Below are 17,987 nucleotides of genomic sequence, written 5' to 3'. Positions count from 1 at the left end.
ACATATGTATGTTAGGCTACTTAAAACTAAGTACTAAACATCAGATAACATTTTACCACTATATACTTTAGGATACATGTCTAAGAAATAAGGGCCTTTCTGATCTTTTTCCACATTACTGCTGTGTCACCATCACAGTTACGACAATGAACAGTGCTAGGGGCATCAGCCCAGTTCCTATTCCCGATTTCTGGTAGTCCCAAAGATGTCTTCTTAGAGTAGATCTATTTGCATCAGAATCTTAAAAAAAAAAAAATCCACAAATGACAGTTTAGTTGATAAGATCCTTGAGTCCTTACTGATAGAACAATGTCTGATTTCCTGCTTGTTTGTATGCTAATACTCTCTCAATGTCCTAGGTATGACCGGTTACTGCGGATTCGTGCACTTAGGTGGGAATATGGCAGTGTGTTGCCTAATGTTTTACGATTTCACATGTCTGCTGAAGAAGTAAGTTAGCACTTTTTCAAGTTAATGATTTTGGGAAAATACTGAGATCCTGGCTTTTTTTTTTCTACAATGATGTTTACTGGTATTTCTCTGTTTTCTGTAAATTTTCTATATTTTGTTTGTGAGAATGTGTAGAGGTAAATATAAACTACTAACTCAGCAGTTTGTATATATAATTTATTGACACATACTTTTTGAATTAAGCAACCATTCTTACCATACTTTTCTGAGTTATTCCTCACTAGCATAAACTTACTACTCCAAGATTCCTAGCTAATCTTTTGAGTTGCTATCATTTGATCCATGATTTGATCACCTTTTCAGCAATAAGTTTTCAGCGTTTTTTAAGCAGTTAGTACTTACTGCGATAGGCATGGGAAGTATAAAACCAAACTCATTACTCTCAAGTCGATTGTGACTAAAACTGCCTCAGAGGTTTATAAGGCTATACATTATTTTTGTTTTGAACTGTCTTATTTGGCACATAATCCATATACACTATCAATCTTTATGGAAACCAACTGCCATATTTTTCTCTTACAGAGTAGCTAAGTGGATTCAAATTGCCAACCTTTCCATTAATAGTGACAAATGTAGCAACTGCCACTGGGGTACCCTCCTGGAAGGGAGTAGTAGTAACTAATTCTAGTGCTACAGGGAAAACTGACAAACAATGAAAAAAGGAGTTTCTTTTATTTATTAGTGATTCATCAGTGGAGTTGAAAAGCCGACATTATTCTTAGGAGATATGTAGTTTTCTAGTCAGCATGAATAAATATTCAGAATAAGATGAGTATTTGTCACTGAAGGTAGGGTGCTAGACCAGTATTTCAAGATAGAACATTAGAGTCAGAACACTTGGTTTCAACTCCTGACACTGCTTTCTAATCTTGGGCAAGTAACCTCATTGCTCTGTGTTCACTCCTTTATTTACAAAATGGGGTCATAGTGTGTCCTACTACAGCCTTGGTTCTCAACCTTCCTAATGCCACGACCCTTGAATAGAGTTCCTCATGTTGTGGTGATCCCCAATCTTAAAATCATTTTTGTTGCTACTTCATAACTGTAATTTTGCTACTGTTGTGAATTATAATGTAAACATCTGATATGTAGGATATATTTTTAGTTTACAAATTGAACATATTTAAAGCATAGTGATTAATCACAAAAATAGGTAATTATATCTTGTGAAATACTGATTTCTAATTATAAATAAATGAAATTTTGTCTTGAAGCATGGTGTAGCATGAGTAACAGTCTTAATATAACAATAGTGAACTACATTGCTACATTTTGCGACAGTGTGCGTAAAAAGCCAGAAGGTTGAGATAGTTTCTTTCTCACTAGATCAGAAATTCTCCAGACAGTCTTTGCAAGAGCACAAGATCATCTTCCACAACAAATCTACTTCTTTATTTAGACTTGATAACAAACAAGCTGGAAAACCCTGTTTCACAAAGATAAGTTGTTGGAAATGGAAGAAAAAGGTGCAACACAGTCTCCGACAGAACAGGACCTGACTGCAAACACTTGATCCAGAATTTTGTAACTGGCATTGTAGAGAAATCAGTTCTCGCTGCATCGCTGTTAGTTCAATAAACGTCTCTTGTGCTATCTCAGGAACATCTTCAACTTTGACTGTAAATGGACTTCTGGCAAGTGCAAATGAGGTGTCGGGTAGATTTGGAAAGTACGATGAAATTTCATCTGCAAGCATATGCAAGTGTTCTTTCACAGAAATTGTAATCCTTTTGTCTGGTTCAGTGTCATGTTCTTCAAAGAAAACAGATAGGGTAGGCATGTAAATTTTATTTTCTTTTTATTATTTTTTTGGTAAATTTTATTTTCATCCAATTTTTTCCCCCAAAGCTGATGTTTCCTTTGGAATGATCAGATATTTTCAGATAAATCAAGGCATGTTGCATTTTGTCCTTGCAGTAATAAATTGTAACTCATTCAAGATGGCAAAGATGGCAATCAAACTATTTTCTGTATCTCACTTTTATCGCTGCAAAATGCTTTGAACTGCGGTCATGTTTTCTGATAAAAAACGTTTTGAGTTCATCACCATGCTCAAAAACACCTTTTAAAACTTTTCCTCTGGACAACCGCCTCACTTCAGTTGCGAAAGCAGTAGACTGTTTAAAGTGCTCGCCTTTACAAAATTGACAGAATTTATGATGCTTCTCATTACTTCTTGTAACTCTTTTGGCCGTGTATTTGTTGCTAATATTTTCTGAGGAGTTATACAGTGAGTTCCGGTGACTTTCGGTGACTCAGTACCAAACGTTGAAATTCAGATTGACATCCTAGCATAGTGGAGCATCATCTGCAAACACCACAAACCTTTTCCCAAGAGATCTTATGCTCTTTCAGAATGAACCAACTATCAAATACATCACGTGTAGTAGTTGCCATTTTAAGAGGTTTGCAAAAAAAGAAACTCATATTTAAAGTCGCCATCATTAATATGCCTCAGGTAAACAGTAACTGTGAACAGTTTGCAACGTCTGTAGATTCATCACGCTGGATGCTAAATATTGGAAGTGGAGCAGATTTACTTTCCTGGATTATCTGATCAAGAATATCAGCAGCCTTGTCTGCTATTCTTCTGCAGGCAGTGTCATTTGATAAGAAAATTGCGCTCAATTTTGTAACAAATTCATCTCTGATCATAACTCGAACAATTTACTGGCCCCTGGCAACAGTGAATCCTCAGCAATGGTGTAGGGTTTCATAGCGCTGGTGATTCTGAGTGCCACCAAATATGAAACTTCAATGACTGCTACGTTTTGTTTGTGGTACTTGCCACCAGTGTCAAGTCTGGCTTTCTTGAGTTTATCATCAGCTTTGCTTTTAAAATAGTTGGTATCCTTGCCAGCAAAGCTCGGATATTTGCTATCAAAATGGCATATTAGTTTGTTCAGCTTCATAGATTCAACTAATAGAACTTCACAACAAGTAAGACATTGTAGTTTCTCAGTTCCTGCTGTCATTGAAGTAAAACCATACCATAAAAAATCCTCACTATCTTTTCTTAACGTTCTTCTACATGATCCATTGTCATGGGATGGTTGGCTAATGAAAATAATATATAACCATAGCTTTAATAATACAAAAGATGGCTCTCCCTCCTCCACCACTGCCACCTCCTCCTGCTGTTCCTGCAGCTGCCTGTGTGCTCGTTTGGTGCGGACCTGGTACCTCTTTTGAGAAGACTTCAGCATTCACCCTGGCCAACAAAAAACTCAAGGGAGGAGTCAAGACTGAGAACAATGATCAGATTAACTTGAAGGTGGTAGGGCAGGATGGTTCTGTGGTGCAGATTAAGATTCAGAGGCACACCCACTTAGTAAGCTAATGGAAGCCTATTGTGAACAGGGTTTGTCAATGAGTCAGATCTGATTTGATTCGACAGACAGCCAATCAATGAAACAGACACACCTGCACAGTTGGAAATGGAGGATGAAGATACAATTGATGTGTTCCAGCAGCAGACAGGAGGCATCTTCTAAGGGAGCCTGCTCCTTTCCTCCAGAACTCTCTTCCAGCCGACCAAGAATCCATTCTCGATTAGAAAACCACAGTTTGATTCCACCACCTCCTGACAACTACAGTATAGTTTTCTCTTTATTTCATTTCCCCTTCCTCATTCCTTTATTGTACACAAAGTAACTGGTGCATGTACACAAGCATATTAAATTTTTCCCTTTGTTTATTTATTCGTTTACTAAATCACCAATGGTATGTTTTGATCAACATCAGGTGGAGATGGGATGGGGAAAACACTGGTTCTGTGAAAGCTCCCCTTCTCCATCAGTGGCTTGCTCATTCAGCTTCTCTCTTTGTATTTCAGTAGGTTATTTTGCTCTCACTGTTTAACAAAAACAAAAAAAATGACATGAAAAAAATCCTTGCATGCCTTGTTCGATTGAAGAATTTTTATGTTTTTCATTTATCATTGTAAAACCAAGGACAGTTTTATAACATTTTTGTATGTAGCTATTACATGTAGGGCAATCTGTCTTTAAGTAGGCGTAAATTACTCTCAATGAAGCCTAGATAGTTTTCCCTTCAAGTCAAGCGCCTTGTTTAAATTTCTTATTTAAAAAAAAATAGTACTAAAGATGATACATGGCACAATTTAGTCAATACAGTTTATTAAAATTTCCTATGATTTAACATTCTCTATGTTGTGTTTTTACATACCTGTTACTATCACAAGGAGCAGTATTCACATCAACCACAGCTGAATATAAAAAGACCAATCAGCATCCAGATAAAGTTCCCATGGTACAGATATCGATTTTTTGCAGTAGTTTATGATTTTACCCAGAAATAATAATTCATGAAGTGTCATTTACCACCAATACTGCTGCTTTTAACACTGTCGCTGCTTTTAACACAGTAGCTGCTTTTAACACAGCAGCTGCTCTCTACGCATGTGTGACTTGTCCACATAAACACATTGTGGTGCCAACCCTGTCACATCCACCTTTATTTGTACAAGTTGAATGTGATGGGGTTGTCTGATTATGTCCTTACGCTGCGTACACGTATGTGGGCAGACCCTCCTGGAGATGGATAGAGGAGCAGTGACTTGGTTCCTAAGACCATTGGAAATACATGTTTTCCAATGGTCTTAAGTGACTCCTGTGAAAGGGTCCTTTGACCCCAAAAGAGGTCGTAACCCACAGGTTGAGAACTGCTGTATTAACAGGGTTGTTACAGGATGATTAAGGCTGCCCATTTGGAACATAGCATAGAACGGAATGTGATCAATGCTGTTATTGTGTGAGTTTGGTATAGTATATCACTTATGAAAGAAAGTGTTAGTCTGGGTTGACTAGAGGAACAGTCATACACTCATGTGTATAAGAACTTTATATAAAAGAGCAATTATATATTGAGAAAACATCTCAGCCCAGTTCAGATCAAGTTCATAAGTCCGATATTAGCCTATATGTTCGGTACTAGTCGATAAATTCCTCTTTAGATTCACAGTATATGTAATGATGCCAAATGCAGGAATATCGCAGGCCAGTGGGTAGAAGGTCTTGTGGATCCAGTGGCAGTGTATGCATTTCAGTGTTGGCACGGGTCTCCTCCAGCTCTCTGACTGTCTCAGCGCAGAAAAGGAAGGCAGAGAGACTGGGTTTGATCTCCATTGAGCTACTTATTTCTGTCATGCCTCAAAATGAGGTCATCAAGCTGCAATTTTATTGACAGGCTGACAGGATATAATGTAATTGCCACGGCATGTATTCAGTAAATTTGCCATGAGTTTTATAAACAATTTACTTGCTAACTGCATTTAAAAAATTTAACTTGAGTTTAATTGACATAATTCATATACCACACAACCCAGTGGTTTAAATATATTAAAAAGAGCTGTGCAGTTATGATCTCCATCAATTTTAGAACATTTTCTTCAGTCTTAAACTCACCATTTGCCCCAGCCTGCCCTGTCCTAACCCAAAGAAACTGAATCCATTTATAGTCTTCACAGTAACTAAGTCCTATCCTAGATTTTATTTAAAGAAAATCATATGCGTATGGATTGTGATAAGAGTTGTATGAGCCCCTAATAAAATGTAAAACACAAAATAAAAAAAAAACACCTAACTATCCTAAGTCATCATGGCAAAATATTGAATGCTCAATAAACCACTGAAAACTCCAAAAAAAAAGAAAGAAAATCATATGCAAAAAAACAGCCCTCAATCCAAAAGAAAATATAAAAACTAGAACAAATTTAAAAGGGACCAAAAGAGAGAAAAACAATAACGTTAAAAATTATCTGTGTTAATCTACTTTCCAATGCACTCAGTGTATAACAAGACTATTTCCATTCTTTGTTCATGGTCTAAGGAGATTCACTGGAGGCTTAATCTGTGTGGGAACTGTGCAAATGGAGTTTGGGCTTCCACTGTCATCCGCAGTCTGCTCAGGTTTTAATCTCTAATACCATTGCCTCCTCTGATCTTGAATTGCTAAGTACATTTCCATGCTTTATTTTTATTCTGTTCATGTTCTGGAGAAAGAAACAAAGTACCTCAGCTTCTTGAGGGAACTACTAAATAATTACGTTACCAGTTAATTTTTCAGGTTCTTTTTCCATGGTCTTTGTGCCGGAATCTTACATTAAGTGGACTTGAGGGGTGCCTCTTTATTATGGTGAAATGAACAGAACATGTTCTTTCTCTAATAACAATAGCTATAGTATTTTTTTAAAAACATAGAGTGTTTAAGAGTAATAGTTCTTGTAGGATTTTATCTTAAAATTTAAGTAACCAATAGATGAGGATTTTATTTTAAACATAAATACATGAACTTGTCGTGCATAAACTTTTTTAGTTTAGTACAAGGTAGTCATGACAAGGCACACAAGTAAGACTTCAAGATGCTGATTTTCGAACCAGAAAATTATAATTAAGAATTATAATGTTAGTCTTGAGATTAGATTTCCATACTTTAGACTTCATTTTGACCTTGAGTTCAATGGAAATCCCTTATAGCTGGGGTCCAAATTCGGTGTTAATAGAGTCTCTACAAGGTCTAGTCTATGGAGAGAATCACTGCCTCTGCCTTTTCCTTCTCAGAGCATAAACCGAAATTCAGTTTCTATATGTGAACATTTCACTTTGAACTCACCGATAAGGGATAGGTGATGCCATCTTTAACAAAGATTAGTGTATTATTTTTTTCCATGAAGGTAGACAAATAGTAGTTTACAAGTTAGAGACTCCAAGACACTTTAGAGAGAGATAATCTTATGTCATAATTTCTTTTTTAAAAATCATTTTATTGGGGCTCATACAACTATTATCACAATCCATACATACATACATTAATTGTGTAAAACACCCACTGCCATTGACTTTTAACAATCCTTAAGGATGAGCAAAGTAGAACTGGCTCTTTAGGTTTCTGAAGCTGTATTTCTTTATAGGAGCAGAAATCCCCTTTCTCCCTAGGTGTAACTGGTTGAGTCAAACTGTTGACCTTGGCTTTAGCCAACACATAACCCAATACTAACCAACATAGTAGTGGTGGGTGCCTTCTCGTCAGTTCCGCCTCATAGTGGCCCTGTCTAGATCAGCATGAAGTACTACTGGACTCTGCATCCTCACAATTGTTATGTTTGAACCCATTGTTGAGTTACCGTATCAATTCATCTCCTTGAGTTGTTTTTGTTTTTCCCACTGACTTTGCACTGTACCAAGTATTGTGTCGTTTTCTAAGGACTGGTCTCCTGAAAACATGCCCAAAACTTGTGAGACAAGTCTTGCCATACTCATCTCTAAGGATCAGTCTGGCTGTGATCTTCCGAGACAGATTTGTTTGTTCAGTTAGCAGTCCATGGTACTTTCGGTGCTCTTTGCCTACATGCTAATTCAAAGGCATCTATTCTTTGGTCTTTATTAATTGTTGTCCAACTTTCATATGCTTATGAGGCAATGGAAAATCCCATGGCTAAGGTCAATGGAAAATCCCATGGCATTGCTCAGTCCTCAAAGTGTGACATCCTTGCTCTTCATCACTTTAAAGTAGAATTTCAGAAATCCAAAATATGTTTAGTGAAAGAAATTTGTCACAAAATAATAAATACTGTGTGGATCTATTTAAAGTACAAATAATGAACAGCACTAAACTAGTGTTTTAGGGATGCATTCTTGGGTGATAATGTAAAATTTTCAGAATGGAACAAAATGATAAGTCCCCATTTTGGGGCTGAGGATGTGTTACTCCTTGACCAGGCTGTTTCTTAATAATGTCATTAACCTGTACATCTTTGTTTTGCCTACCTTTCTGTAATTATACATAAATAAGATTCTGAGGAGATTGCAACTAATGTCACAAAACAAAATATATATAAATTATTGTATAAAACATGAGTTTTCTCTGTAAACTTTCACCCTAACCATAATAGACTTTAAAAAATAACAAATGCCTTTTATTATTATTTCCTTCCCCCAGCCCTTTGGCAACTCTTAATCTACTTTTTTACATTTATAGAATTCCGATGACTGACTTTCCTACAAATGCAGTCGTAAAATAATGTGACCTCTTGCGCCACTTTACATGTGATAAAGGTTTACCCTTGTCAGATACAACTTAGAACTGAATTCCAAAGTAAGCCTCACTATCTTCTATTGTGTGCACTCCTCATTTTGCTTGTCCTTCCTTCTCTTTGGGGACATTTGCATTGTCTGCTCAAGCATGTTGTTCCATTCTTATAAAAAGAGTCCGTGCAGTATTTAAAGCGACCATAACTGAATCATGTGTTTTTCGTAGTGTTGTTTCTGGTTGAATGGTTTTTTTAGATCTGTGCTTAGGTCTACTGGTTTGTAAGCTATGTGATAACAAGAATTTTGTCTGTTTTGGTTGAATGCTCCATCCTAAGTGCACAGACAGTTCCTGACTCGTAGAAGACAACCATTAATGTTCGCTATATAAATACAGGAATGCCACACTCATGATCTACATGGGCGTATGTGCTGTTTGAAGTCACGATTACACAATGTTGGCAAGCTTGTTTTCTTTGTCACTTGGTAAAAAGACCATTTTTCTGTTTTCAGATAGAATGGTTCAATTGTTATAAGAAGTCCCTTGCTACTTACATGAGGTCATTGGGAGGAAATGAAGGTTTGGACATAACACAGGATATGAAGCCTCCCCAAAGCTTATATATTGAAGTAAGTTTTACCTCTTGAGAATGGATTTTATTGAATGTGTGGATTATGCTCCTATTATGTAAGAAGGAGATATGAATATAGTTTTGTTAGGTGCCACCAAGTCCTATTCATAGTAACTAGATGTACAACAGAATGAAACACTGCCTTGCCCCGCACCCTCTTCTCAAACATTGCTGTTTGAGCCCATTATTGCAGTCATGGTGTCAATGTGTACCACTGAGAGGCTTCCTCTTTTTGACCATCCAGGGACTTGCCATCCAGATGACATATACACGGAGTCGGCCTCTTTAAGGGGCACTCCCGCTGTAGCTCTTCCAGCATAGCTTTGTTTGCTCTTCTGGCTGTTGATGTTTTGTCAGTGCTTTTCTGCGATATCATAATTCATAGTTATCAATTCACCTCTGTCTTATTCATTGTTCACCTTTCATATACATATTAGGTGATTAAAAAATAGCATGGCTGGGGTCAGATAAACCGAGGACTAGTTTTCATAGTTTTACTGAGATAAAAGGACCCCTGGTGGTACAGTGGTTACACATTGGGTTGCGATCAGCATGGTCCGCAGTTCAAAACCCACAAAAACTCTGTCCCTTGACTCCACCCCTTGAGGGATAAGATGGGGTTCCTGCCAGGTCTAGAGGCCAGGTGTGTGGATTTCTCACCCAATGGGGGGGGGGGTTAAATTAAACCTCTCAAGTCTACTTTGAGATTGGTGCGGGAAGTGCTAGGCTTCTCTTTCCCCCTTGCCCCCTAATTGTGTTGTTTTGCTAACACATTTCCTGCTTGGGGGTGGCAAGGTGAGGAATGTTGAGCAAGGGCTGGTGGAACTGTAGAACAAAGCAAAAGTTAAGCTTGGCTAGTGACTGTCTGCACCAAGCTGACTCTGCAAAGCTGTTCTTCACCAGAGGACAGCAAGCCAAGAGGCTTGGTCAGCTGGGTTAGCTCAGGGACCAGAAAAAATTGGCTATGCCAGGCAGGAGGGACGCTTCCCCAGCGTGTGGACAGCCTATAACAAAGAGGGGAATCTGTTAGTAGTTGCTACTGCTCTCTCAGTTTAAGAAGCTTGGATGTACTTCATATTGAGATTCTCTTCCATGAAGTTTAGGATATCGCTCCTAGTGGACCTTCTCTATAATTGCTGAGAGTTGTCCGAGTTTGTTGTCTGACAGTCATTTTGCTGACTCTGCTGCTCTTTAACACTTTAAAGAAGTCTTTTGCAGCATTTATCTCATGGCTTGATTTCTTCACTAATTCCATGAATGTTGATTATGCATTGAAATAAATGAAATCCGTGTCAATTTATTTTTTTCTCTTTTTATCATTGTGTTTATTGGCCCGAGCATGAGGCTTTTTTTTTCCATCGAGCCATAATCCCTACAGAAAGCTTTAGTCTCAGTTCTTCATTAATGTGTTGAATCCTCTTAGCTTTCCATAAGCAAAGTTGTATCATATGCATATCACAAGGTCTCTGCTTTTACACTGGACATTTTAATACTTTCATATTGAAAGTTACTACCACTAAGGAAGTACTTACCAAGGAGCTTCAAATGTTTCTGGGATTTTTTTCAGTTTTTAAATTCCATATTTGCACACACTTGAAGTCCCTGTCATATAGTTGTCATTTTGTTACTTGTTAAGTGGGTTATCCTCTCTTTGCTCCTCATTTCTTCCAGTAGTACCACGTACTTTGGCGCTTAGTTAATTTTTGGATTTTGAACCATCTTTATTATCCTCTTTTGTATACTTTTGAATATTGAATAAAGAAGACCAAAGAAAAATGTTTGCATTCAACTTAGGTGTTGGCTAAATATGTTAGGTAGCCAGAATAGGGGCCATAAAGGGGGAGTGTTAGTCTGGGTAGACAAGAGAAACAAATTCATAGAAACTCATGTTTATAAGAAAGAGGTTTATATAGAAGAACAACTGAATATTGCGAAAACGTCCCAGCCCAGTCCAGGTCAAGTCCGTGAGCCCAATATTAGCCCATATGTCTGATACCAATCTGTAAAGGCCTCGTCAGACTCACGAAACATGCAATGACTCCGATTGCAGGACGATCTTGAACCAGCGAGTAGAAAGTTTTTGGATCCAGTAGCATTGTAAACATCTCAGCGCTGGCAGGGTTCTTCTCTATGTAGCTTCTCTGGCTCCAGAGGTCTGTTGCATCAGGGTAGGTCCGTGTGGCTTTCCCAGCTACCAGGACGTAGTGCCATGTGTCTTGCCAGTAGAGCATCTCCAAGGAAGTGAGCTGAGAGAGAGAAGCGTCTCCTGTTTAAGGAGGAAATACTGGAGTTCCCAGAATTCTCAGGCGAAGGCAATGCCCACACAGAGGCCTCACTGGCTATCCTGATTGACCAACTAGACTCCACCACTTCACTCTTAATCCTCTCAAGTCCCAAATTGACATCAGATTACATAAGCACCACAAGGGGGTTGTCTCCGCACTAACTGCATAAGGCTAAAGCAAAAGGATTGGAAGAAATCAGGCATCCATTAAATTTTAGAACAATCAAACTGAGCATGCTCAGACAAGAGCTCCCTCCGCCCCGAGGGGAGGTCCACCAGGGCACACAGATTAGGCTCAGTTACATTACCTCACACAGGTGGGCCTAAACTCAAGCCAGTGGAACCAACCAATACCTTCAACCATGCTTCCCCCAGCCGTTGTGGAGAGGAGGGAATAAAGACCCTGCCTTGACTTCCTTCCATTCCAGCATTCTCCACAAGTGGGGGGTGGGAGCCCTTTTGGCCCCTGGGATTTCCTGGTTCCACGTGCTGGGTTACGTGTTCCTGTTCTTTCTATGTGTTTTTTCCCCATTCAGCAGTGAACCCATGTGCAGTTCTGCGGATCCTTGTATGCTTTCTTAAAACAATGTGTATTTTTTGAGGCTGTAATACCTGAAACTTCCCTTTTCCCCATAAAAATCACTTGGATTACAAACCTGCTTCTGCTGTGTGAATTCTTTCAGGTACCTGAATCCAGGAACCTAACACCTTTTTCTCTATATTGCTTCATCTTGCAATCTACTCTCCTTGTATTTCAATCTAAAGGAATGTCTCAACATTCCCTCAGGTTTTATTTGTTTTCTTGAATTTTATCCTCATTTATAAAGGAAAGTTTTGCTGGCTATAGGAATCTTGGATGGCTGTTCATTTCTTTCATTATTTTAAATATGTGACTCTATTACCTCCTGGTTTCCAGGGTTTCTATATATGTAAATTGGTACTTCATTTTATTTGATATTGTCAAGATTTTATCTTTTTTTTAAAGAGTTTGATGATAAGATATTTTGGTGTGGATCTCTCAGGCTTTCTTCTGATTTGGAAATTCTTAAGTGTCATTGATATGTACATTCTTGTCCTTTGTCAAGTTTTGGTAATGTTCTGCTGTTGTCTATTAAGTTTTATTTAGTTACCCTTTGCCCTCTTCTGGGACTTCCATAATATTTGCATTGATTTGCTTGATGGTGTTCCTTGGGATCATGTTTCTTTACTTTTGTTCCTCAGACTCAATAAGCTGTTCTGTTCTTCTGCCAACTCAAATATCCTGTTGAGTTATCCAGTAACGTTGTTTCTCTTATTTGTTAGTGCTAGTAATTGGATTGGCTTCTTTAAATGTAGGAAGACATATCAGAGGGCCGTATTTGACTTTCTCTGGCTTCACTGTTTCCATGAGGCAGAGTTCAGACATGCCTCCATCCTTCATCCTTCAATATCTATTCTGACACCACCCACTCCTCCCTCACACACTGCCTTTCTGTCGGGTTCAATTATCGGTCCCAGTTGGCCTCACAGAACTCACAGACAATATTCACAATTTAGTGGGCTTATTAAGGAAGGTAACTAGTTACCACAAGTCAGCATCAGGAAACAGTAAGTGTACCTCTCCTGTCATCCAGCAGTCATGTCAGTCTTTAGTCCTTAGCCTCTCAGTCACATAGTCCCTTTGCCTCTTTGGGCCAGAAAGGCAGCCCACTGCTCTGCCTCAAAGTATCATAGTCTCAGTATTGCTCCTCTGTTTTATGTCATGGACGCCTTGCCTCAGCTCTGGTCTTGGCCTAGTCCCTCTGTTCTGTCCCATGGTCTCTGTGATGCAGCCTTTGATGCCTCCATCTCAGTCTCTACCACTTCAGACAAAGATCTCAAGTATGTCCCACTAGGGCCTCTTACACCTTGATGGTCCAGCATTTCTCTGTGTTCCTGCTTCTGAGATGGCTTTTCCACATAACCATCCCTCCAAAATGGGATTTTAACCATAGCCATATAGGCTAGAATTGATAATACAATGCATAAGAGATGATTGCTAGATGGGCCTTATTCATTGACTACATCTCTTCATCTCTTTCTTAGGATCCCTGCTGGCATTGTAGGATAGGCATTGATTGGACTGCTAACCATAAGGTTCCAGAACCAAACTCTCTGGTATGGAGTCAATGCTGATTCCTAGGGATCCCCTATGGGTTTCTGAGTAGAAAGCCCAGGCTTTCTCCTACTGGTACTGGTAGTTTTGAACTGTCGACCATGCAGATTGCAACCCAGTGATTAACTGCTGTACCACCAGGGTTCTGAGGTTCTTACGGTTCAAATTTACCAACTGTTGCTCAGGGGAAAGATGAGACTCTTAGTTTCTGTAAGGATTTACAGCCTTGGAAAACCAATATAGGGTCATTGTGAGTTAGAATCAACTAGAGGGCGGTGATAGAATCTCTTTATAGATATTTTAATTTATGTATATATATATTGCTAACCCAGTTTTCTTTTGTTCTTTGGGCCTGTTTTTTTTTCCTAATTGTTTTATTAGGGGCTCATAGAACTCTTATCACAATCCATATATATACGTACATCAATTGTATAAAGCACATCTGTACATTCTTTGCCCTAATCATTTTTTTTACATTTTATTAGGGGCTCATACAATTATTATCACAATCCACACATATACATACATCAATTGTGTAAAGCACATTCCTACATTCTTTGCCCTAATCATTTTGAAAGCATTTGCTCTCCACTTAAGCCCTTTGCATTAGGTCCTCTTTTTTCCCCCCTCCCTCCCTTGCCCCCCCTCCCTCATGAGCCCTTGATAATTTATAGATTGTTATTTTGTCATATCTTTCCCTATCCGGAGTCTCCCTTACCCCCCGCCCCCCACCCTTCTCTGCCGTCCGTCTCCCAGAGAGGAGGTCACATGTCGATCCTTGTAATCAGTTCCCCCTTTCCAACCCACTCACCCTCCACTCTCCCAGCATTGCCCCTCATACCATTGGTCCTGAAGTTATCATCCACCCTGGATTCCCTGTGCTTTCAGCTCCCATATGCACCAGTGTAGAATTAGGATCATGGTAGTTGGGGGGAGGAAGCATCCCGGATCCGGGGGAAAGCTGTGTTCTTTTTTTTTTTTCTTTCTTTTTTTACATTTCATTAGTGGCTCATACAACTCTTATCACAATCCACACATATACATACATCAATTGTATAAAGCACATCCCTACATTCTTTGCCCTAATCACTCTCAAAGCATTTGCTCTTCACTTTAACTTTGCATCAGGTCCTCTTTTTTTTCTCCCCTCCCTCATGTGCCCTTGGTAATTTATACATTGTTATTTTGTCATATCTTTCCCTATCCGGAGTCTCCTTTACCCCCCCCCCCACCCTTCTCTGCCGTCTGTCTCCCAGAGAGGAGGTCACATGTGGATCCTTGTAATCAGTTCCCCCTTTCCAACCCACTCACCCTCCACTCTCCCAGCATTGCCCCTCATACCAATGGTCCTGAAGTTATCATCCACCCTGGATTCCCTGTGCCTCCAGCTCCCATATGCACCAGTGTACAACCTCTGCCCTATCCAGTCCTGCAAGGTAGAATTCGGATCATGGTAGTTGGGGGAGGAAGCATCCAGGATCTGGGAGAAAGCTGTGTTCTTCATCGGTACTGCATCGCACCCTGACTGACCCATCTCCTCTCCTAAACCCCTCTATGAGGGGATCTCCAGTGGCCGACAAATGGGCTTTGAGTCTCCACGCTGCACTTACCCCTTCATTCACTATGGTGTGTGTGTGTGTGTGTGTGTGTGTGTTTGTGTGTGTGTGTGTAAAATTAAAAACTTTTATACAATAGCCTATACTCCAGGATAAAGTGTAGCTATCTGCTTTATACTCCTCCTGGATCATTGCAGTATCCCCACTTTGGGAAACACTGCTATAGAGGGACAGGAGTATGGAAATACTTATAGTGCCCTCTCTGCAACAAACTTTGATTCACAGTTTTAAGGTAATAGTGATGTGTGAGCTGAACTATATTAAGCTTATATTTTATAGGTCAAAAATGATTGGATGTTGGCACTTTAATTTCAAGCATCTTAATGTAATCTAACATTCCATCTTCCATAAATTTTGTTTTATTTTTAAAATACTAAATGAAAATTAATTGATTGCTAAGTTACTGTGTAAGCAAAATGAAAGAGCATGAAACTGAATCTTTTAAATGTATTTTTAAGTATTCCTGAGAAACAAGAGATTGGAAGACTTGATTTCCTTTGAAAAACAGTTTGTTCACTCCCTCAATGCATGAATATCTCCTTTTATTAGATTGGAACTCTATGATGCTCACTCTCCCGACACAACGTCTGGAGCCAAAGTGGGTGAACAAGTAAATATGGTGAAGAAAGCTGATGGTGCCCGGTTATCAAAAGAGATAGTGACTGGGGTCTTAAAGGCTTGAAGATAAACAAGCGGCCATCTAGCTCAGAAGCAACAAAGTCCACATGGAAGAACACACCAGCCTGTGTGATCGAGTGGTCCCGAAGGGATCAGTTACCAGGCATCAAAGAACAAAAAATCATATCATTGACTGTACACCTCCATGATAGGATCGCTGAAGACAAATGGGTGCATAAGCAAATGTGGTGAAGAAAGCTGATGGTGCCTGGCTATCAAAAGAGATAGTGTCTGGGGTCTTAAAGGCTTGAAGGTGAAAAAGCGGCCATCTAGCTCAGAAGCAAAAAAGCCCACATGGAATAAGCACACCGGCCAGTGCGATCGCGAGGTGCCAAGGGACCAGGTATAAGGCATCATGCAAAAAAAAAAAGATATGTGTGTATGTATGTGTACATGTGTGTATATGTATATATGTATATGTATATATGTATATATATACCATATTAAATGAAGGGGGAAGTGCAGAGTGGAGACCCAAGGCCCAAGTGTCGGCCAATGGAGATCCCCTCATAGAGGGGTTTAGGAGAGGAGATGGGTTAATTAGGGTGCGAGGTAGTACCGATGAAGAACACAACTTTCCTCCAGATCCTGGATGCTTCCTCCCCCCAACTACCATGATACGAATTCTACCTTGCAGGGCTGGATAGGGCAGAGGCTGTACACTGGTACATATGAGGGCTGGAGGTACAGGGAATCCAAGGTGGATGATACCTTCAGGACCAAGGGTGTGAGGGACGATGCTGGGAGAGTGGAGGGTGAGTGGGTTGGAAAGGGGGTACTGATTACAAGGATCCACATGTGACCTCTTCCCTGGGAGAGGGACAGCAGAGAAGGGGGGTAAGGGAGACTCCGGATAGGGCAAGATATGACAAAATAACGATGTATAAATTACCAAGTGCACACGAGGGAGGGGGGAAAGGGGAGGGAGGGGGAAAAAATAAAAAAGAGGACCTGATGCAAGGGGCTTAAGTGGAGAGCAAATGCCTTGAGAATGATTGGGGCAAGGGAATGTATGGATGTGCTTTATACAATTGATGTATGTATATGTATGGATTGTGATAAGAGTTGTATGAGTCCCTAATAAAATGTAAAAAAGGAAAAGAGAAAAATATGATTAGGGCAAAGACTCTACAGATGTGCTTTATACAATTGATGTATGTATATGTATGAACTGTGATAAGAATTGTATGAGCCCCAATAAATTGTTAAAAAGAAAAACAGTTTGTTTTTAGATGTATGTTCTTTTATCCTGATGGATTTTGGGAAGGATCTGGTCAATCTAGTTGAGGTAAAATGCTCTTTTCTTTCTTGTTTGCCACTGTTATGTCCCTCATTTTTATTCCTTCTGATTAATATAGTGCATTGTTTGAGAGGAAAACGTCCAACTATGTAGTCTCCTTTTATCTAAATCCCTGGTTTCCTTATTGGTAATACCATCCATGTATACATTTGCAAAGCTTATGTTTCCCTTCCCGGTGACGTAGGAAATTGAGATCTTTAGGTTTAGGACCACAGTAAATATCTGGGAATAGTAAGGGTCCTAAGTACACAGAGGAGGAAACAGACACATAAAATACAGTACTTTTACTGTTCGGGCATTTATATAATCCCACTTCATGTTATGATCACTGCATATTTTAAAAGGTAATTTGGATAAAATATCTGATTTTCTTTTCAGGTACGGTGTCTAAGAGACTATGGAGAATTTGAAGTTGATGATGGTACCTCTGTGATACTAAGAAAAAACAGCCAGGTATTTATTGTCTTAAGAATGTATACTTTGAACTTCAATAAAAGTATTGAATGAAGAAAATGTTCGAATCAATAGTAAAATAATTACCTTGTGATGACAATTTATAGCACAGGCATTATGTTTAATATAGATCACCTTGTTTTGTACTTTTTGTAAATGTTAAGACTTACAAATATTGAATATACAATGGACTGCAAAAAGTGGGAAAATTCCATTCTGTGATTCCATTTATCTACCATGTGTTCTAAGCAATGTACTAGTAAAATTTTTATCTATTAATTACAAACAGATATAATTTTTATGAGTATATTACTTGGGCTTTGTTTGTTGTTTTTTCATTCTCTTTTGTTTTGTTTTTTCTATAGCACCTA

General features: G+C 39.1%; 1 long non-coding RNA gene across 1 annotated transcript; it reads left to right on the top strand.

Moving 5' to 3' along the window:
- The first annotated feature begins 359 nt into the window (after positions 1-359).
- LOC142435848 (uncharacterized) lies at positions 360-17,613 on the top strand. The gene is made up of 3 exons (XR_012781611.1): positions 360-450; positions 9,033-9,149; positions 17,542-17,613. It is a non-coding gene; the product is annotated as an uncharacterized LOC142435848 (long non-coding RNA).
- Positions 17,614-17,987: the final 374 nt, after the last annotated feature.

The sequence above is a fragment of the Tenrec ecaudatus genome, assembly GCF_050624435.1.
Source record: "Tenrec ecaudatus isolate mTenEca1 chromosome 2 unlocalized genomic scaffold, mTenEca1.hap1 SUPER_2_unloc_14, whole genome shotgun sequence".
Taxonomy (NCBI): domain Eukaryota; kingdom Metazoa; phylum Chordata; class Mammalia; order Afrosoricida; family Tenrecidae; genus Tenrec; species Tenrec ecaudatus.
The sequence above is the reverse complement of the archived record's forward strand: the minus strand, read 5'-3'. Positions and strand labels throughout refer to the sequence as shown.